The following is a 23,818-nucleotide window of genomic DNA, read 5'->3' on the forward strand; positions in this document are numbered from 1 at the left end:
GACAGAAACAAAGGACAGCCCACAGACTGTACTTAAACCAAACCATTTGTAAATACTAGTTGTAAGTCATATTTACAAGAAGAGCTTCTCAATAGTATTCCAAATGACTGCAAAAAAAAACAGCCCAACAGACTGTTTTATTTCCAAGAAGCCAAAATACACTCAATTCACTAGCTTAGGCTGGCAGAACACAAAAATATTGCTCTGCATTTTTCCATTCATAAAATTGCGCAGAAAAAGGATCCTTGTTTGTATTTTGTCATATTTTAATTCCCTGGGGATAAGTCACCAAGGAAGAAATATGTTTTTATACGTAAACATATCTAGCTATTCCCTCAAGGGAGCCGGCTAATTCACTTCACATCTCATTATGGTACCTCTAAAAAGCAACACATTCTTCGATGTGTGCTTGAAACAGGCATGCCAAAAATATTGCAGAATATGCAAATATTATAATCAAAGTAGTGCTTAAGGTACTCTTCATACGTTGCACCGTTCAAACAAATTCAAACAGAGAAAAATCTCCTCATTACCTGCCTACACAAATTGCAATTCGTATATCTATCCCATACAAATCCAAACTTGGCCAACACAAATTCCAAAATTCCAAAGCCACAGTAAGCGTTACTAAACTACCTTACCAATCAAAGGCATCAAAACTAACAGCAAGTTCTGCAGAACAACTCTTACCAAACAAATGGTTGTCCAAATTCTAACTGCCAAGTTCTGAATGACCTAATGATCTTTCCTAGAATACTCACGCCAAAAAGGTTCTCAGTCAGGAGTGACATCATGTGGAGGATCAAAATCAGGAAGATCAGAAATATACCTGGCTGCAGAGACAGAGAATCCCCAGAATCTCTGTGCACAGAGTACCTCCTTAGTAGAATGCTGTCCTGACCTCCTCAGTAGATTTCTGTCTCCTGACAAGATCTGACTGATACTTGGTCCTTTTAAACCAACAAAGAAGAAATTGGCGCAGAAGCTGAAATATAAAAGAGCATCTTTATTAACCTCAAATGAGTGAGACTATGTCACACAGAAGCCTTAGCAACTGAATGAGGCAGTCTGAGGAGTACAGAAAACAGAGGCCTTATATATGCTTATGGTTACATACTCAGCATTAGACCAAGGGGCAGTCCTGGCTCATGTAAGCGTGCAAAATGACTGATGTGGGCATACAAAATCTGCTTGCTCAACAAAGTGGGAGGAGAGTTACTTCTCCATACAGCAGCAAAAATAGCCTGACAGTTATACTAGAGAAGCAGGTGCATTCTACTAGCTAGGTCCTTCTGGGCATGTGCGAAGGTGGAAAATGCTAAATATAGTTCGTTTTTAGGCAGATTACAAGAGCAGTCAACACTGAGGGAGGACAGAGCACATGGCGAGCACGTGGCAGCACATGGCTAACTAAAATGGCTAGGACCCAAAAAGTCACAGGCAGTGACTTATTTGGGTTAAGGAGAACAACTTCCAAATAATTCAAAAGTGAGACAGCTAGCAACACAGGACCATCAGTGATTGTGAATCGAACCATCCACTGGTATGTAGGATTCCCATCAACGTCTTGCAATGATCAATATTATCATTTGGTCTTCCTTACAGGGTCGTATGTCTCTAGATCATTGAGACCAAATAACGTACCCTCTGCCAGAATCAAGTTCTGACCACACAATCACTTCAAGACCATTTGAACATTGTATGATGGGATCTGGTGCAGTGCAAAAAACAAGATAGTGGTGAAAAAGTGGTGAATTAAAAAGGATAGGGGAGTGGAAAGAATTTTATTAAACTCTGTCCACTTCCTAATAAAACCAAGAACAGTGCAAAACATCTAGCAGTTTAAACAAATGACTGCATGGGGGCCGACATGTTTCAGCCTAGCGGGAAAGGTGCCCCAGGCTTTCTTCAGGGCCTCTGTTGTAAATAATAATGCTACTACAAGTGAAACATAAAACAAATGTGAAAAAGGATATGATTGTCCAGAAAACTGTTTCTTTCCCTCCAAATCACTTTGTATCTGTAATAACAAAAGACACAAAAACATATGATAGACTGTGTTAACGCTGTCCCAGTCACCTAGCAACTTGTCTAGAAGAATATTAAAATAGTTCAATGCTCACCCAGAGTGACCGGGGACCAGACCTCACCTCTCCTGGACCATGCTCAGGGGTTATTGAGGCCACGCTCTATAGAGGTAAAACCAAGAGCTAGATGTAGTGGCGAGCTGAATTAGGTTCTCACTCCTCCCAACATCTAAAACACTCACACACATTACTTTCCACCTCTACATTCTCTTCCCTTGAAGCTACCACTCAATTCGTGGATAACCCACCTAGGTGACTCCAAACTGCTGATTCAATCACAAAAGGCGTAAAAAGAACCCATATGTAGAGAGCTCTCTGTCTGAGTGTAAGGTTGAGTAGCAACTCTCTAGAGACTAGCTGGTAATGTTTCTCAAAGTAACCAGTCTAGGTACAGAAATTGATGCTAAAACAAATACAAATCCCTTAAAATGCCCTTCTGCCCTGCTGTGCTCAATATGTTATAATAGCACCAGCTCTTAAAAGATAGGGGTATAGTCTGGATACATACACCCAATCCAACAGAGCAACAAAAGGAAAACCATGCAGCACGCACCTATCCTTCGTTGCCTTTGACTGTTTCCTAAGTCAGGGGGAGGCAACGAACGGATCTGTGAGGCTCTTATTTATACAAATATTTTGGCCATTTGCACAGCAGGGCAGAAGCGTGTTTTAAGGGATTTGTATTTGTTTTAGCATCAATTTCTGTACCTAGACTGGTTACTTTGAGAAACACTACCAGCTAGACTCTAGAGAGTTGCTACTCAACCTTACACTCAGACAGAGAGCTCTCTCCATATGGGTTCTTATTACGCCTTGTGTGATTGAATCAGCAGTTTGGAGTCACCTAGGTGGGTTATCAACCAATTGAGTGGTAGCTTCAAGGGAAGAGAATGTAGAGGTGGAAAGTAATGTGTGTGAGTGTATTAGATGTAGGGAGGAGTGAGAACCTAATTCAGCTCGCCACTACATCTAGCTTTTGGTTTTACCTCTACAGAGCGTGGCCTCAATAACCCCTGAGCATGGTCCAGGAGAGGTGAGGTCTGGTCCCCGGTCACTCTGGGTGAGCATTGAACTATTTTAATATTCTTCTAGACGAGTTGCTAGTTGAGTGGGACAGCGTTAACACAGTGTATCATTTGTTTTTGTGTCTTTTGTTATTACAGATACAAAGTGATTTGGAGGAAAAGAAACAGTTTTCTGGACAATCATACCCTTTTTCACATCTGTTTTATGTTTCACTTGCAGTAGCATTAATATTTAGAACAGTGGCCCTGAAGAAAGCCTGGGGCATCTTTCCAGCTAGGCTGAAACATGTCGGCCCCCATGCAGTCATTTGTTTAAACTGCTAGATTTTTTGCACTGTTCTTGGTTTTATTAGGAAGTGGACAGGGTTTAATAAAAAAAATTCCTGCTCCCCTATCCTTTTTAATTCACCACTTTTTCACCACTATCTTGTTTTTTGCACTGCACCTGATCCCATCATACAATGTTCAAATGGTCTTGAAGTGATTGTGTGGCCAGAACTTGATTCTGTCAGAGGGTACGTTATTTGGTCTAAATGATCTAGAGACATACGACCCTGTAAGGAAGACCAAATGATAATATTGGTCATTGCAAGACGTTGATGGGAATCCTACATACCAGTGAATGGTTCGATTCACAATCACTGATGGTCCTGTGTTGCTAGCTGTCTCACTTTTGAATTATTTGGAAGTTGTTCTCCTAAACCCAAATAAGTCACTGCCTGTGACTTTTTGGGTCCTAGCAAGAGATTTTCTCTAGCTTTAGACCCCTAGGTTTCGTTGTTATGTATCATATTCTTGGGGGAATGCAACCTAGGCTGGTCTTAAAAATATCCCTCAGACCCTTTATCTACCGTTTTGTTTTGTGATAACTAAAAGGGCTGCCAGAAATACAAAATGGCTTTCAGCTCATGCTAACAAATCTGTCCAATATTTAACATCAAGCCCTAAAACCTCAATAGTATTTCTGCCCATCTGGGGTGCAGAGCCCGTTCCCATGCAAAGCAAGAGCAAATGTTGGTTCTTTTGGTTGTATTTGTGACTTAAGGAGCAGAAGAGTAGGAGTAAAGGCACATTTCCTCCTACTTCCTATGATGAATGGTTATACTATTTGGAACCGTGCTTTGCTGCAAAAGAAAACCAACTAAACCCAGCCATTTTGAAAGCTAGACACTCAAGGGACTCCGGGGGGTAGTTCCTTGAATGGATCCAACAAGTGTTCTTACCCACAATGCCTGACAAACTTCAAATTTTATGTCAAATCATGCATTTTCCTCACATTTATGTGAAGAAATGTTCCAGAATCTATGGGGAATAACACATTTCCTACCACTTAGCGTTTCCCTACTTGTCCCAAAAAATAGTATGCCATGTGTGGCTGACCTTACACAAAAGGGGCCATAATGTAACCTGGCAATAGGGGTAGTAACAGAATTTGGCCATGAGCTGAACAACTCCCTAGTTAAATCTACTACACATAGACATTTCTGAAAACTAGACACGGGTGGAGCACAGGGTAGTGTGGCTCACATCGATTGATTACCTACAATGCCCTGTGAACCAAAATCTTTGCCTAAAACTTTTTCCTTGCACTTTTGTGATGAAAATTTTCGTAGTCTGCAGGGATCCACAAAATTCCTTCCACCAGCGTTCTACCACTTTTTCCAATAAAAATGCTATGCCACTTGTGTGGCTGGGACTATCGCTCACAACGGAAACACATCAAACCAGGGTCAATATGTATCCTACAGAAGTTCATCGCACAAATGCAAACACATTTTCAATTTTAGGCAAAGTTTGAGGTTTCCAGGGCATCGTGGGTAAGAAAAAGTGTGGGATTAATGCAAGGCACACCACCATGGGCTCCCTCGGGTGGCTGTTTTTCATAAATGTCTGGGTTTGGTAGGTTTTGCTCGGTGACCGCTAAACCCAGGCCCAAATATCGCAGCTACTCCATTTGCCAAATTTTGTCATTTTATTGCCAGGAAATGTTGTCTCCATGTTGCATTTTGGTCATTTATTTCGTCGCAGGGTGCTAGGCCCAACCACACCATTTTAATCAAGAGACTTGGGGAGCGCTGATTGGTAGGACATTTGTGTCTCCTTGCAGATTCCAGAACATTCCATCACAGAAGTGTGAGAAAATAGTGCATTAGGCAATGTTAATTGTTGCTAGGGCTTCTGTGTAAAACAAATCTAATGAGAGCTACTCTATTGATGCCACCCTGGACATCCTCGGGTGTCTATGTTTCAGAAATATAGAGGTTTGTATTGATTACCTAGATGACTGAGTTGGGCCCAAATACACGGCAAGCCCAAGTGCAAAACAATGGTTAGTGTTCAGTAGAAAAAGTTGATGTGTTCATGTTGTGTTTTGGGCCCTTTGCTGTTGTGGGGGTCAGGCCCACCCACTCAAGTGAAGCATCATTTCAATAAAGAGATTCGGAGAATACTGAGTGGCAGGTAATCTGTGGCTCGCTGCAGATTTCATAACTTCCATCAGACATGTGAGGAACATTTGTGGGATTAGACAAGGTTTGAGGTTTGCAAGGGCTTCTGCGTAAATAAACCTGGTGGGAACCATGCAAGTCTTGCCACCCTATAAAAATGGATCTGTCCATTTTGACTTTTGGGCTGTTTCCTAGCATTATATGATAGGTTTTCTTGGGTGGTGGCTAAACTAGGGCCCAAAGTCTGCAGCTGCACACATAAGAAAAAACATGGTTTCTGGCAGATAAAATAGGTCGAGTTTGAGTTGTATTGTGTCACAGGCACTTGGCCCAGTTACCTAAGCGAGGCACCCTTTCTATTAGGAGATGTGTAGAATACAGAATAATAGAACATTTGTTATTTCCAATTTGATTTCTCTACATGTGTGCCTTCCAAATGTAAGTCAGTGTACTAGACACTTTGCAAAATGCCTTCTGAATCACATGCTAGTATGGTTATCTATTACACTCAGAGATGTACAAATAACCACTGCGCCTAAACCGAGTATCTGGTGTACATTTCAGAAATACATGACTTTCTTTCACACTCATCTATGATTTTTATTTTAACGTATAATTCGCTCTATACACGGTGCACAATGATAATCCGTTGGAAGATTCAGCTCAGTTGTTGGCTCTGGGTACCTCAGTTTCTTGGAGAATCTACAATCCCTGTAAATACCCACAAACAGAAAGGTCTGTTGGACATAAATGTATAATGGATTTGTAAATCTGTCATCGTGACATGAAGTTAGATACGAAAATGGTGTCACCAATGGGTGATTTTCCTGCTGATTTCCAACAGTTGGTTCATTGAAGTAATTACACAAATGGCGCCTTGCTTCATAGTTTTGCCTACTTTTCAGAAAAGTATCTTTCTGGGATCATCCATGGTTTCACACCAGTTTCCATCACAAACTGAAAGAAGGTAGAAAGCACATAAAATAGGGAAAAACTGGCTACCTCTAGGAAAACTGCAATAATTGTTGGAAAAGTAGTTTTGTTTTTAATTCAGCTCTGCTTGTATGTGTAAGCTGGAAAGGTGGTGATGTTAGCACAGCAAACCTTTTGTTAATACCATTTTTCAGAAAAAATAGATACTTTCTTGCACAGCATTTTTATTCCAGTTTTAGCAACAACAAAAAAAAAAAAGAATTTGACCATATTTTGGACAATTATTTTAGTCCCCTCCGAGGGAATTCACAAACACTTAGGATCTCTATGATGCTGGAGAAAAGGACGTAAATTTGACATGGATAACTGATGTGGAAAAAAGTCAGGAGGCGTAAGCGCGAAGTATCCAAAATAGCCTAAAAAAAGGCTGAGCACTCTGTGGAAATGACTCAGCATTGGTTTAAACAGCTATGATTACTTAACAACAGAGTTGATGTAAGTATAGATTATAAAACACCCTTTCACCTATTTAAGTGTGCTTACATGTATGTATTTTATTTTGATTATCCAATCATCCCAAATTCACAGTTCTCGGCTTCCTATTTTACGTAATTTGACCTTCATACTCCTGCCAATATTTGTTGAAAGCCTTTTGACACATAAGTTTAAGAATGAGAGGTCATTAATCTAAGATAATGGCTTTAGAATAATTACCATATCTGAATTTAATGATGCGGAATGTTTTATGTTTTAATCAAAAGGTAAAGGATGATAAATATTAGCCATACTGCAGAGCAAACACATAATCAGTCAGGGAGCACCAAGCATTAGCATTTCTCTTCCCTTCGTGCACAGTAGCTGCATGTCAAATATTCGTGCCCCGTGCAGGGGTTTGTGTCTAGTTAACAGCTATAATTCCTGGTTAATAGGTATTAGTTTTTCATTTCACAAACCATTAATTTCAATATAGGGTTATCTGCGCAGAGGTAAAGTTGAACTTAAAAGGACAGTGTCCGACGCCTGCAAAAATATTTTATTAGTTTCCAAAAATCTTTGACTGTGTAGGTGACAATGAACATGGTGGGAAGTTGTGAATCCACACAACAGGCAAAATTACATCTTCCCAGTGAGAAAGTGTTTGAGATGTAGCACCCTTTAAACCTGTACAGGTATTATCCAAGAGAGCCAGATTCATCCTGGATTTTCAAGATAAACAGGAACTAAATAAACACCAGCAATTTGAAGTCATTGTAAGTGAGTGTAAGTGTATCACGTGTCAAATTGAAAACTTATGTTAGGGGGACAATATATAAAAACACTGAAGATTCTTCATTTCCATAAAATGGGTACACTAATCGCCACAACAATTAAAGGAAAAACGATACCTCTACCATTTTCTATTGACTTTAACCTCAATGTAGTAAGCAAAACATTTGTACAAAATATGCCAAAGTTAGAGACCTAATGGATTGTCCCATATTTAAATTATCTTATAACACTACTACCATCGGAGATCCAGTCCCACACTTTGAAAAAAAACACATGAAGTTCAGCTCTACAATGTTGCCTGACAAGACAAGGTAAATCTGCCATTCTGCTTTCTGGACATGCCCTGGTGGTCACGTCTGCACTGGACATTCTGGCGAATGGGCATTCTCCGAGTGGGCTGCAGGGTTGCTTCAAAAGCAGGACTGGGAGGCATGACGCAACGCAAGCATGTCCTATGCCCCTTTCTAGTACAGCCTTCTAGAACGAGGGGCAGGCTGGTTTGAACATTTTTGCGATGGTTGATATTGGCTTCAATTCTGGTCCTTCAGGTGGTTGCATAGCACACTATGCTTTTTGGGGACTTACCAAGTACAGGGAAATTGTGCAATGTGCCAGCCGCGGTCTGTGGAGGGAGTTGCGGTGGGGCAGAGAGGCGGGACGGGGGAGGGGCAGGGTGGGGGATGCTAAAAACCGGCATATGGATAATTGGAGGTAAGTAAACAATTTATTTAATAAAACGAATTTCGTAGCTGCGCCTCTCTGCCCCACCGCAGCTCTCTCCATGGGCCGTGGCTGCAATGTGCTAATCTGCTATCTTTCAAAGCCCATTTTGTTTTTGCAAAGATTTCTCCTTCAGAAACAATAGCATCGCTTGCTTATTTATTATTCATAAAGTTCCTGAATATGATATTTATTTATATTATGAAAAGAGTGTTCAATTCACAGAAAAAGTAACGACGAACAAAATGAGATACAAGTATGTTTTGTCTCCTGCAGGTATGCACCTTTACTTGAGATACACCTAGTTTATAACGTACATTTATTTGCATCTGCATTTCCACCTGAGAATTTGTGAGTCTAGCACTTCAATATCTACCTTTCCAGTTCCTCTGTAATGTAATGTAAAAAACAGCTTAGATTTCTAGCGAAAGAAGTACTGATGGAGCAGGGTTTTCACGAAATAAAACCTGCTATGATTGAATTTACCAACCTGTAATTCATTAAGCAAGTGTTGTGAAAAACTAACCATACAAAACTAAAAGGGATAAAATGCAAACTGTGCGAGCACGTGCTGAGAGTGTTAGAGTAGGCTGCAAATGCACATGACTAATTTAGAAAATAAGTTAAAAGTTGAGGGTTTATTTTTTCCACTAATAACTAGAAGATATTAAGCAGCGCATAAGAAAAGAAAGGAAATGAAAGCATTCAAAAGTGCATTTTAGTAGTGGAGTTTTATAAAATAATAAATAACACGTATATTTGTTTTCTTTAGAAGCAGACTTACTGCCCTGCAGAAAAGGCCCAAGAGTCTTTTTAAATTAATATGGCGTATTAGAAATGTTAATAAGGGATAAAGAAAATGTCATGTGTCCTTCACAAGTTCCTGAAGATGGCCAAGGTTGCGCAGGGAGGAAAGAGATACAAAGAAATGAAGCTTCCTTGCTGAGAGGAGCATGAGGACATTTGTATTTCAAAATGATACATAAGTGAGATGGAGAGACGAACAAAACAAAGAAGCCAGATATTAGTTTTTCCTCCATTGGAAGTGATTACAGTGGGCAAAGTTAGAATAATGGGCACTATGAATTTAGGCCCATTGAGAGTAGTGTGACTAAACCCCCCTGTTTTGACCAAGGGAAACTAATAAATCCATGTGAGATGACACAATGAGGGTTGGAAATTTAGTGAATAACTTGTTGTAGTGAGAGGGTGGGCTTAGAGTGTTTTTCCTTACTTTGTGAGGTGAGAGAGCTGTGTTGCTGTTTCCTAAATTCTATTGGGCTGACTGTTGTTCTGCTCAGCCTGACTCTTTGACTTTGCTCCATAATTCTTCTTGAGGGGTCTAGCTTACTCTTATGCCAGAGAGTAGCTTTTCAAATCTCTACACCCTCACATGATAGGTTAGTATGATATTCTGAATTTGCATAAATCTATTTGCAAATGTCTTTAATCTTTTGTATCTATGTCTATCCACACACTCATTGCACTGACAATTGTGATGTACTATTGATGTACTATTGAAGTTTATTTGCTAATGTTTCTTTGTGTGATGACTCATGTTTCGAGTTGTATTGTACTTGAGCAATTCATATTTATTTGGATAAAGCATTTCTATCTTATGATGATATTTTAGAAATTCTGTATATTATTTTGCCAAACCCTGATTAATCATAAAAGATTCATCACCAAGCAAAGGATAATTAGGATGAGCAAAATGTTGAATTTGGTTTAAACTCACCCAGTGAACAAGGGACTGCAGGGTTAATGAATTGGGTCCAGATGATACAGTTTGGCAGTTCCTGAATGCTGGATCAGTACCATGTATGGGAACATGAAGTATTAATAGAATCTTGGTCTTCCCTCCTTAGAATCTCAATTCAAGCTCAGAGCTTGACATAAAGATCCTGATGGTTTTATGGCTCATTCTACAATGATGATTGCAGAACTAGCCCGCCAATCGTCCTTCAGTAGTTAGGAGGTCTTATTATCCGTAGTAAGATATAAGTTCAGACTGGAGCTTAGGTTTACAAACAGTTGAGCTAATTCATGGCATAAATTGGAGAGAGCAGAACTGTGCCATAACTGTGGCACAGTTCTTCTGTCTCCCTGGACAAGTACCCTTTCAGCAGACATGCACCAACGCAATCACTCTTGCCCCAGAGTAAAAGGATGTCTGTGTTGTGATGCAAAAAGAACAATTGATGGACAGAATGCAGAACAATGTCATACATGGGAAACAACCTTTACAATGCAACTTTTACAACGCACTACCATTACAACGAAACCTTTACAATCAACATCATTACATCGCATGCCATTATAACGCAACCATTACAACGAGTGGAGCTGTGGGGCGATCAATGGTGGCCTACAGAGCTGGGACCCACTCCAACCCCGGTGTTGGAGGTGAAAAATTTGGGGGTCTGGCTGGATGCGGGCCTTACTTTTGTAGGGCACACCAAAAAAACTGCTGCCTGCTGCTTCGGTCTGTTAAGAGGTTTGAGACCTGTTCTCAAGTTCTTCGATGCCCCGACCAGGCAGCTGATGATCCAGGCAACCATCATCTCTCGCCTGGATTATGCTAGTTCTCTTCTGGCTGGGGCCAACCAGGCCGAGCTAACTCGTCTGCAGCGGGTTCAGAATGCTGCGGCGAGGGCGATTGTCGGCCTGCCCAGATTCTGTTCGGTGACAAATGTTTTGCGCTCCCTACATTGGCTTCCGGTAAGGAAGCGTATCCTCTTTAAGGTGCTGTGTCTTGCTTTCAAGATCTTGAGAGGTATAGGCCCGGAAATTTTATCCAGCTGTCTTTCCTTCTATGTTCCCACCCGCACCCTCCGCTCCCAGGGTCTGGCCCTTGCTGTGGTCCCCAGATTCAGGCTTAGTCGTATGGGTGGCCACTCTTTCAGTGTAAAAGCTGCAGTAGCGTGGAACTCCCTCCCTGTGGAAATTCGCTTATTGGAGGATCTTTTGACCTTTCGGAGGGCTATAAAAACATTCCTGTTTTAAATTGTTTCTTTATGTAATAATTTTTTCTCGTTGTGTTATGTACTACCTTGTCTCTGCGCCGGGACGCTCCTTGGCTGGAGTATCTGTGCGCATAAGAAATTAATATAACATAACATAACATAACATAGCATGACACTAAAACGCATACCACTACAATGCATGTCTTTACAACGCATACCATTACAACGCATAACATTACAAAGCATAGTACCCTTACACTATCCAACACTTACCGTACTGTTGCACCCCTTGGAGTTAGAATAGTAATTTTTACCCCTACACTATCCAACACTTACCCTACTGTTGCACCCCTTGCAGTTAGAATAGTAATTTTTACCCCTACACTATCCAACACTTACCCTACTGTTGCACACCTCTGGAGTTAGAATAGTAATTTTTACCCCTACACTATCCAAATCTTACCATACATGCAATGTAATGTTATGCGTTGTAATGGTATGTGTTGTAAAGGTAGTATGCGTTGTAATGGAATGCGTTGTAAATGTAGTTTTAAAAAATTCGTTGAAATGGCATGCGTTGTAATGGAATGCGTTGTAATGGATGTTGCATTGTAAAAAATGCGTTGTAAAGGTATGCGTTGTAAAAGTATGCGTTGTAGCGTCATACATCCATTATACATTCACCCCAGTACAGAGATCTGGGCCTAAATCCTTGGTTTTTTTGCTCACCATGCCATTCCAGTTTGGACCCAGGGATATGCAAATCAGTCTTGACCCTGTGCCCAATGGGAACAGTCCAGCCTGAACTGCCAGGCCGGGTCGTCCTTGGACTGGAAACAAGCATCCTAGGACCGGTTTCGGGCTTTCAGCCCTCATCAGCCAGGATAGCTTGACTCCAGTGGCATGGAGAGCACAGGACTCACGTATGAGCATACCCGTCCCACTCGGGATGATAAATGCAAAAAGAACAATTGATGGACAGAATGCTGAACAATGTCATACATTCACCCCAGTACAGAGATCTGGGCCTAAATCCATCATTTTTTTGCTCACCCTGCCATTCCGGTTTTGACCCAGCCATATACAAATCAGTCTTGACCCTGCGCCCAATGGGAACAGTCCAGCCTGAACTGCCAGGCCAGGTGCTCCCTGGACTGGAAACAAGCATCCTAGGACCGGTTTTGGGCTTTCAGCCCTCATCAGCCAGGATGTGATAAGCATAATTTTTGTGTGGGAAAGGGTTCCCCCATACACATAAATTATGCCTTTTGGCAATTATCTCTTAGAATGTGTGTTTCATGTATTGTTTATGTTCTCCACAGGAATGAGAAAACATTGGCAGGTAATTCATTCCACTAGTTTGAAGTATACAGTAAGAAAGTGTCATAAGGCGATAGAAGAGGCTGAAGAAGAAAGATCAGCAGTGATCATGTTAGTGCAACATATTCAACTTCTTCTGGTTCACCAGCATCTCCACCACCACCCACTGCAGCTTTCGCTTCAGTAGCACCTTGTAATTCTTCTGCTCCATCAGCACCTCCATCAACCCTTAGGGCATCTATAAACCCACCTATATCTGCTCCTGGTACCTCAGTGCCAATACATCTTTTCTGGCAAAACGGTGTTATGATAGAGCAATATAGGAATACAGGGCTTCATATTTGATAGAAAGCTAATAATAGATTACTACAACGATATCTGATTGTATTTAATAAACATAACACAAGGTCAATCCATCAGTGTTTTTTTTAGACAAAAAGCAGGAAGAGTGGCAGCAGCCACTTCTCTGGTTAATGCAACACCTTTGACATATTCTGGTTCATCAGTATCTCCACCACCACCCGTGGTAGCTGTCCCTCCGGTAGCAGCATATACGTTTTCTGCCCCATTAGCACCTCCATCAGCATCCAGCGCATCTGCCCCTTCATCTGTACCTGGTCCTATTACCGTGGTGCCAATACACCTTTTCAGGCAGAATCACAATATAATAGAGCAATATGGCAGTATAGCGACTTAGTGCCCAATTGACCAAGGTAAACAAAGATGAAAGTCTAACTTTATGACTTTCAGCATTCACAAAGGGCACTTGCAATTAGTAAAAAAACATAGAAATTCACACAAAAACAAGGGTTACAGAGACGTTATAGTTAGGTTCAGATGTTACTCATACAAAACCAGAAAAATTCAGCTGTTATAGTTAGCTGAGTTAACTATGACTCATGTCCCCTCAATGCACTGCTAATGACCTTACATATTACATCACTCATGACATGGTCAGTGACATCACTGATGACATATCAAAAGTATTTACATTGCGGTTAGAGGACTTCTAATATAGTCAACATAAAACTGTAGTAAGTAGTAAACATCATATTTATAGTGATGTGAATTGATTTGAGTCGTGATGCCCTCTTGCACAATTGCAGTTCCTATTTTTGAAGTAGTACAGGGGACATGACTCCGATGTGGTTTTGGTACTAGTAATACATATATATGGCTACTTCTATGGTTTACATTTACCTTAGAGGTTTATTAATATAGTAAAAAAAAAGGTAACACCTTTTCAAAAATGGCCCTGTTATGGGACTCACCCGGGGGTCCAGAATGCCTGAGGGATAGTTTGGCAGCCTCAATAAGGGAATCATGCCTGGAAGTCTGGGGGGGATCTGATCTCAGATGGATCAATTGAGTGACAAGGTAGGGTCAGGCCTTTCTAGGTTCAAGTATCTCCAACTGGCTAGCTGGATTCAGCCTCAGCTACAAACTACCAATGGGGGCCTATTGGGGGAATGCACCGACTTAGATTTTAGACTTGTGACCAGACCATGAGGGAAGAAAGAAGTCTTCTTTTGGTACCAGGCAGTGTTGGAGGCAATGGATGGAGAGTTTAAACTTGCACAAGATATATGGGGAAATGTTCTGCCGGATCAAGAGTGCGATACCCTGTGGCAAGCCTCACGTAATTTATTACATGATATAGTAAAGCCTGCGTGGCTGAAAAGGAATCACTTATATACCATACATAGGGTCTACTTCACCCCGTTGAAACTTTCTAAAATCAACAAAGAGCTACCCGTATGTTGCAAGAAATGCGGCCTGGTCTCGGCTTCAGATTTGAATATGTTTAAAGAATGCCCGGGTCTGGCTCCTTTTTGGGATAGCTTTGGCAAGTTTATGTCGGACCTTATTGGAATCCAGATTATTATTGACTTTCCTCTGGTCATTTTTGGCCTTCAAGAGAATGTCAGAGGTTACGCAAGATCCTTACTTTTTTATGTTGTGCTCCTGGCTAGAAGGCAGATTTGCATAAAATGGACATATCCTATCCCTCCTTCCTTTTTAGAATGGCAATATTCGGTCCAGGCGATCTCGAAATTGGATCTATCAAGAACTGGCAGCCAAAAGAAGAGAAGTTTTTGGAATATCCTGAAATCACGATGAGACATTGGAGAGGGTTTTTTCTTTTTTTTGATATTTTTTCCCCTCTTGGGTCCTATGATTATGCTGCCTTAACACTCTGAGGCCATGGTTAGGTTCATCCCCGACGTTATCGGGGAGCTTCTCAGACAACGCCATCAAGCTCTGGAAGTTTGTAAAATAGAGTCATCTTGGTTGACCGTTGAGTGCGCATACCAGTATGTCTTAGTGCCGGTAGGTGGGCGAGGTTAACATTCTTAGACCCCTATGCCGCTCAATTCGCTGAGTGTGGGTACGTATGATCAGAATGTGAGATGGGCAGAAAATGAGGACAACAAATAAATAAATAAATAAAAAAGTAGAAAAAAAGGTAACACAATATTAAATAGATGATATTCAATGGTCATTTTACTAGTCTTTAAGAGTCACAACACCATCGCACACCGCTGCAGCACCTATTTCCGGCATTGCATACAGGTAGCAACTACAGAGTTTTTGTTTTTACATTACTATAATGTATATTTAAAGACTTTTTTTTACTCTAATTTAAAATAAAGAGGTATAGTTATAATAAAAAAAATACTACAATATGTAAGATAATTTAGTATAAATACGATTTTAATATATTTTATGGAATCGTGATCCAGGCATGACAGAGCCATGTAGGGTCACATACCCCATGTGACACAAACATACAATGATTTGATAGGTTAAACAGCCTCCCCTCATCAAACGAGATCCCACCCCTTTTCTTCTATTTTCTTTTTGGTAACTGAATTGTCACACTTATTGAGAGAGCATCCATTTAGCAGTGCTTCTGGTGTTTGTTTGCTTTCTTCAAATCACCGTGGTAGCTTCAGGAGACTCCTACCAGGACGAGGAAGATAATATGCAAAAGCAGGATGAAGGACCTCCCAAGAAGAAAAAGGAAAGTGTTGTCTGGCAGTTCTTTAGTATTTCAGAATGCCACAGAAAAAGTGAATGTGCAGAAAGTCACTTGCACAGTGTGTCAAAAAGTGCTATCCTGTGGCACAGTGAGAAAATATTCCTGTGGTATATTGGCGATGTACAAACACTTATGCACAATGCACAGCACTCAGCTTGCCAGAGTGGAAATGTGAAGAATGATTGAGCATGAAAGGGTGCAAGGTACAGAAGAACATCTGGCTGGATTATCTACTCAAGGAGGACACGTTCTCAACATGCTTGTTACTTTGCCTGACTTTGTAAAGGCTGGACTGCTCTGTCCAAAGTATCAGACTGTGCTGAGTGTTGGGGAGCAAGTTTTTGCAAACATGATGGAGAGTATCAGCAATCACTGTTGTACATATTTTTTTGCCTTTTCAGCACACATTTTCTTGTGCCTGTTCTTGTTTTATTTTTGAAAAAGATACAAAAAACACATTAAAAAAACTTCAATATGTTTAGAAAAATACAAAATAAATTGCTAAATTGTTAAAAAACAGAAATAAACGGATCTTCTAAAGCCATTGATTCTGGTTGAAGAAAGAAAAACTACATGGTAAATGTGTGTATATGTTTTGTTGTATGGTTTGTTGAGTGAGTTAGTGTGTACGGAACTTATGTATGCAAGTAACTGTATTTGTGATTCTGTATGTGTGTGTTAGTGTTTCTATGGATGTGTGACTGGGTGTATGAATTCTTATATAGGTGAGTAAGTGACTGTGAGAGTGGGATTATATGTGAATGAGTATAAGAGTAGATCTATGCATAGGTGAATGGAGAATAACTATTTCTATGAATGAATGAGTAGCTGTTTCAGTACTTGTATGACTGAGTCACAAGAACAAAAGTGAGTGTATTTATGAGTGAATGGTGTATTAGTGGATGTATCAGTAAATGCTAGAGTGTGTACATACATGAGTATGAGTAGTTTTTGTACGAGTCAGTGAGTAGATGTGTTCGCTGTTGTATGTATGTTACCACGGTGTGACAAACTGAATGTGTGAGTTACTGGCTATATGAGTGAGGGAATCAGTTTGTATATAGGTAACTATGGATGAGTTGGTGTTAATGGCTGTATTGGTGAGTATATCAATGTGTAAGTGGCTCTACGAAAGCTGAATTGGTATGTGAGTGATTGGATGGTGAGTCACTGGGTGTGTAAATGTGCTGTATTAGTAAGTGGCTGACTCTTTGAGTGGGAGACAGAATATTGAGGCAAAAAATTTGAACTACATTAATATTGATTTGGAAATATCAAGTGCAAGAATATCGTTGTCAAGAATATTGATTTGAAGGTAAGTAATATCGATTTTAAAAATATAGAAGTCATTAATATCATTTGCTAAAATATAGTTGTTTGAAATATCAATTTTTTAATTAGTGTTAAGTATTTTAGAATATATTTTAAATGTATGTCATGTAATTTTTTTTGTGTAAGTATTTTTATGTTTTTTAGTATGTGATACATTTCTAGTAGTTATTACATTTAACTTAATTGAAATTACCATCTTTGAATTCCGTAATGGGTTCTGAGTTTATAGTGGAATAGGGTTGGAAGTAATTTAATTATATTAAATTAATGATTATTTTTTATTTACTTACATTTATTTAATTTATATTTAATAGTGGTAATTGTGTTTTTAATTTTTGAGGGGAACATTTTAAGTGAGGGTTGTTGGGTTTATAGGGGTAAAGGGTGGGAAGTAAGATATATTTAATTAAATAAATAATTAGTTGGTAATTAATATTAATTAATTAATTGATAATAAATGACGATAATTGTGTAATTGTTTAGGTGTGCGTTGTGGAGCTAATAGGGGTAAAGGGTAGGAAGTAATTATTTTATAACAATTAATAATTAGTTGTTAATTAATAATATTTAATTCATTGATAGTTCATTATGGTAATTGTGGTTTTTTGGTGCGGGTTGTGGGGTTAATAGCGACAGAGTGGGAAGCAATTTCTTTTTAATTTCATAATAATTAGTTGATCATTAATATATCAATTAATTGATAATTAATTATGTTACTTCTTTAATCACTTTTTTAGGGTGTAGGTTTAGGGTTTCTAGGGGTAAAGGACGACGAGTAAATTAATTTAAATCAATTTATAATTAGTTGTTGAATACAATAAGTTATTCAATTGAAAATTAGTTTTAATTGTGTAATTAATGTTTTTAATGTTCAAATGTAAGTGCAGGTTGTGGGGATTATAGGGATAAAGGTCGAGAAGTGAATTAATGTTAATGAATAACTTGGCTTTTAATTGATAATATTTAATTAATTGATTAATTATGTTAATTGTGCAAATCAATTTTTATACATTTTAGATGTGGGTTCTGGGTTTTGGGGGATATGGTGTGGGAAGTAGATCAATTTTAAGCAAATAATAAATAGAAAAAATAATAATCATCAGTGATTTAATAATTAATTATGTTGTTTGTTTTGTGAGGGTATATTCTAGGAAGTAAATTAATTATAATTAATTAATAATGAATATTTAAATAATAAAAATTCATTTCTTGATGAATATTTAAATTAATAGTGTAAACAATTTTTGGGGTGCAGGTTGTGACATTTGTGGTGTTATAGGGTGGGAAGTAACTAAACTAAATTTATGTAATAAAGAATGTTTTTGTTATAAAAAGAATTCAAAATAAAAATATTTATTTGTTTGAAAATCATTTTTGTATTTTATTCATAATAATATGTGTAGATATTTGCGATATGCATTTAACATTATATTATGTTTTTAGTTTTTTCAATTTTTAAAAATATATTTTTTAACAGATTTATATATTTTTTAATTTATTTTGTTTTTAAAATAATTTTAACGTTGAACTGTCTTGAGTGGGAATAGAAAATTTTACGCCTCCGCTATCCAACACTTTCCCTACTCTTGCTTTTACTGGAGTAGGAATTGTAAATGTTACCCCTCCGCAATCCAACACTTTCCCTACTGTTGTACTGACTGGAGTGGGAATGGTAAATTTTACCCCTCTACAATCCAACACTTTCCCTACTGTTGCACTGATTGGAGTGGAAATAGTTCATTTTACCCCTCCGCAATGCAATGCTTTCCCTACAATTGCACTGAATGACATGGGAATAGTAAATTTTACCCCTCCATAATGCAACACTTTCCCTACTGTTGCACTGACTGGAGTAGGAATAGTACATTTTAGCTTTCCACAATCCAACGCTTTCCCTACTGTTGCACTGACTGGAGTCGGAATAGCAAATTTTACCCCTCCGCAAGCCAGAGATTTCCCTGCTGGTACTCTGACTGGCATGGGACTAGAACATTTTACCCCCCACAATCCACAATGTTGCACTGACTGGAGTGGGAATAGTTTTATTTTTTAAGTTAATAATACTTTTTTTTGTTGTGTTAAGTGTAGTGGGAATAGTAAAATATAGTATTTTTTAATGTTATATTTTATGTAATTTTATATTTATTGTTGTTAAAATAGTAAATCTTATTTTTTTGTGGTGTAAAATATTTTGCTACTGTTGTGTTTTAGGTGAAAGTAATTATGTTTATATTTATTTAGTTGAAACATGTTTTCTTTTAAATATGGTAGGAAATGTATATATATTTGTTTTAATTTGTAAAATAATTATATGTTTGATTTATTATAACAATATTATTATATTTTGCAATATTTTTTTATTTGCAACTTATTTTTAATTGCATTGTAAAATATGTGTGTTGCTTGATTTTTATTTTAAATTAAGTTGATTCCTTTTTTACTATTTTATGTTTTTGGTATATTTAAATATGCTTACATATATTTTTGATAATATGCTACATAAGACTTTTAAATTATATTATTAACTAAATTATTAGTTTATATATGTACGTATATGTATATATATATTTATATATATTCACTATAAAAACATACGTTTAAGGGGTGTTATGGTTAGCTGGACATGTTACTCATACAAAACCATTGAAATTCCTCTGTTATAGTTAGTAGTACTAACTGTAACCCGTGCGCCCGTAATCCACTGCTGATGATATCACATATTACATAATTCATGACATTGTCAGTGACATCACTGATGACATCTCAAATGACATCACTGATTTTGTTAAAGGATGTGACAAAAAGCATCCCTCGATGTCTGTGCTGACTACTGCCTTCGATCTACACTGCGGACAGCAGGGTTCACAACTTGGATTCAGCTTTGGATCTACACTAGGACAGCATGAAATTCAACCTTGCTTTATTTAATGCAGAGACAATTGTACTATATGTCTTCAGATTTTGTTAAATGATGTGACAAAAAACATTCCTCAATGTCTGTGCTGACTACTACCTTCCATCTACATTGTGAGGGCTCACAATTCAGGTGGAATCGCGATTGCACATGATGCATTCCATTGTACCAGTGCGACCCGCCCGAACCATGAATCATCGCAGGGTGCACACACGCTGAGTTCTTCAGGTATCACTAACTCACTGCACCACAAGTCATCTCCACATGGCATTATTAAGACAGAATTCACTAGGCAAAAAACATTGCTCCCAGTGCAGCCTGCCTGGACCTCGCATCATCGCAGGTTACGTACACGCTCAGTGCCAATGGTACTACTAACTGAGTGCACCATAAGTCATCGCCACGTGGCCGTATTCAGGCAGAATTCAACAGACAAAAGACATTGGTCCGAATGTAGCCCCCCCGGACCACGCATTACCGCAGGGTACGTACACGCAAAGCGCCAAAGGTACTAATAACTCAGTGCACCATAAATCATCACCACGTAGCCTTCATAAGCCAGAATTCAGTAGGCAAAAGACCTTGCTACCAGTGCGGCTTGGCCGGAACAAGCATCATCGCAGGCTACACAGAACCTTGTTGCTTCAGGTGCCACTAACTGTGCACCACTTATCATCGCTGGTTGCAGACATGCTAAATTACCAATACTGTGCAGCTCTACTCAACGCCAATTGCCGTTGGCTCTTGCTAACCACCGCCTCCTGCCTACACTGCGGTCATCAGAGGTCACAATTAATTAGACTCTTGATTCATTATTTGCAGAGTGCAGAATCAAACTAAGTATAACGTCCCTCAAACCTACACAATATCCCTTTAGTATCCTTCCTTCAAGAACTTCTTTTATATATCAGTTATAGGTTCAGTTCAATAACAAAATTCACCCTGCAAGTCCAAAGGAACACTGAATAACAGTCTACACTGCGGACAGCACAGGTCACAATTTAAACTATAATGTGTCTGAAACCTCCATATTACGACAATGTATTCCATATATGTTTTGTCTTTTATTTGAATCATGATTACAGATGATGCAGTCCAGTAGGCAACAGACAATCCTTCCAGTGCAGCCCGTTCAGACCATGCATCATCGCAGGGTGAGCACACGCTGAGCAACTGACGTACTACTAACTTAATACTAACCCTGGGCGTAGTATGCGTAGTGGGGCTACGCAAAGCTATGCAAAGTGGGTGAGAAACTACGCCCACCTATGCACTTCGCGTAGCCCCACTACGCGCTGCCTGCCCCCTCCCCTACATACCTAATTTTTGTAAATGCTGAAATAAAAGTAAATAAAAGGCACTTACCTTGTCCTCTGCGTCCCGTAGCTCTCTCTGCTTGTTCACGCCGCTGTCGCCACCATCTTGGATAGCAATGCACATGCGCATTGGTATCCTAGACGGCGGCGGCGATGGCGGTGCGAACGAGCAGAGGGAGCCCCGGGATGCAGTGGACAAGGTAAGTGCCTTTTATTTACTTTTATTTCAGCATTTACAAAAATTAGGTATGTAGGGGAGGGCGGGAGGGAGGCGGGTGCGGGCAACTTTGCTACGCCCACGGAGTGGGCGTAGTGTTGCCTGCTACGCCTACTTTGCAAAGGGTGAAGTAGGCAACACTACGCCCACTCCGTGGGCGTAGCGAAGTCCTTCGCCCAGGGTTACTTAATACACAATAAATAATCACCACGTGGCCTTATTAAGGCAAAATTCAGTAGGCAAAAGACATTGTTACCAGGGTGCTGCCTGGACCATGCTTCATCGCAGGCTCCATACAAACTGCCCCTACCCCAGTGCACCACAACTCATGGACCCTTTACGATAGAATCTTCTGTGTATTATTTCACATGTAGTGCTCCTACCTTTGTACAGCAGAAGTCATAAACTGTTTATAATGGAATATCTGTGTATGATGCGATGATTACTATTGTACTTCTTACCAACAGCAAAGTAATAAAATGGAGTTGAGCGCATAAGCCCGTACCCACTTCAACTATCTATCTGTGTCTGTATTCATTATGTTTGTAAAATGCTGCCCCTGGGCCCTATTAAAATTATATTGTGCTGTAAACAGTGTGTGCAACCATCTTACCTATGGCAGTAACAAAAACTTCGGTTATATAACTTTCTCTTGCTCATTCTACAAATATGATCGTAGAAACTGGATCCTTACAATACTGCAAGCAAAGTGTATGGTAAATTTATAAGTGTGTGCGATTGCTCGAGTCTTTTGTAGCATATTTATATAGCGCAAAGTAGACCCAAAACTATTTCAGCCGTTTACATGAGCACCGTATTTACAGAACATTTTCAGGCACACATAGATTACATGATTTGTCTACAATAACAGGATGTGGATGCGACTCCGAGGCTCGAACACTGATTTCCAGCACCAAGTTCGACAGTATACCTGAATGACAACATAAGTATATATATTAGCTGCCCTTCATGTGCCAAAAACTACAACCTAAAGCTTTCATAGCCCTGTATTGCTACAGCTGCAACACTCCACTGAATCTACAACAAACATTCATATTCGCAGAAATGCGTCATGTCCACCATCTCTTATTTGTGAAACTATGGATGAATATAGGGTCAGTGATACCCCGTACCTTCTATGTTGTGGGACTTCACAGACATAGTCACACATTTGCATTTAAGATCCGGATGACAGCATAACTACAACACGAACACCCAAATCACTTGATTTATCAAATAGCTCAAAACGGAGCCACACCCATAGCTCCGGAGACATTGTTCACAACCTCGCGCAGCACTGGCATACGTCAGGCCAGCCCACTCTGATTATGCTTACAGGAAATCACAACAACGCTACATAGCCCAGATTTTCATTCTAGTGATCTGATATTTACAGGTCTAGTTCTCAGAATGGCACACACACTTCCTAATGGCTGGTATATGCCCACACCACATTCATCCAGCACAGGCGTCACAAAACACGTGACCCTACCAATAAAAAAGACAGGGCGCACGTGCTCTACAACATTTTAGAGTAGATCCCATGGCAAGCACTGTGATGGTCCGTCCTGGTACTTTGTACGCCTCGTGTTAGGCCCAAACCACCGAGCACGGGGGCCCACTACTGCATTCGTGGCCTCTTTGGTCACTGAGTTAGTGGTACCGGAAGGGCTGAGCAGGTGAGCAACCTGCGATGATGATGGGTGCACGAGTATATCCTTAGCCATAGTGATATCAAGATTCAGCACTAAATGTGAGACTTCTTGGCGGCAGAGTGGGACTGCATGATGTAGAAGGTGCTCTGTCCGCAAAAAGATGAGCAGTGAGGCCTGGGTACGCACTGGAGGGAGTAGATGCGATATAGCAGACTGGATACAAAAAGGTGACACAGCGATTTAGGCGTACGCAGTCCTACATACCCTATCTTATTGCATTTGTTTTTTTTCCAATAACAGGAACGTTTTTATAGTAGGTCAAATGTCCGTCACTCCCTCATGCATAGCGAAGTAAGTGAGTATTTATTTTTTATTTTTTTATACTATGTACCCTTAAATTTACCATCTTATTTTGACAACCTTTCCTTTCTCAATTCATTTAAGACTCGCGCCTCCGTTGCTGTGTGCAGTACAGCTCGTGCCTTTGTTGTAGTGCACAGCACTGCTCAGGCAGTGCGAGACATTTTCTATGTGAAAAAACGGGGATATGAACCAAACCCACGAATCGCACACG

The sequence above is a fragment of the Lissotriton helveticus genome, chromosome 5_1 (genome assembly GCF_964261635.1).
Source record: "Lissotriton helveticus chromosome 5_1, aLisHel1.1, whole genome shotgun sequence".
NCBI lineage: Eukaryota > Metazoa > Chordata > Amphibia > Caudata > Salamandridae > Lissotriton > Lissotriton helveticus.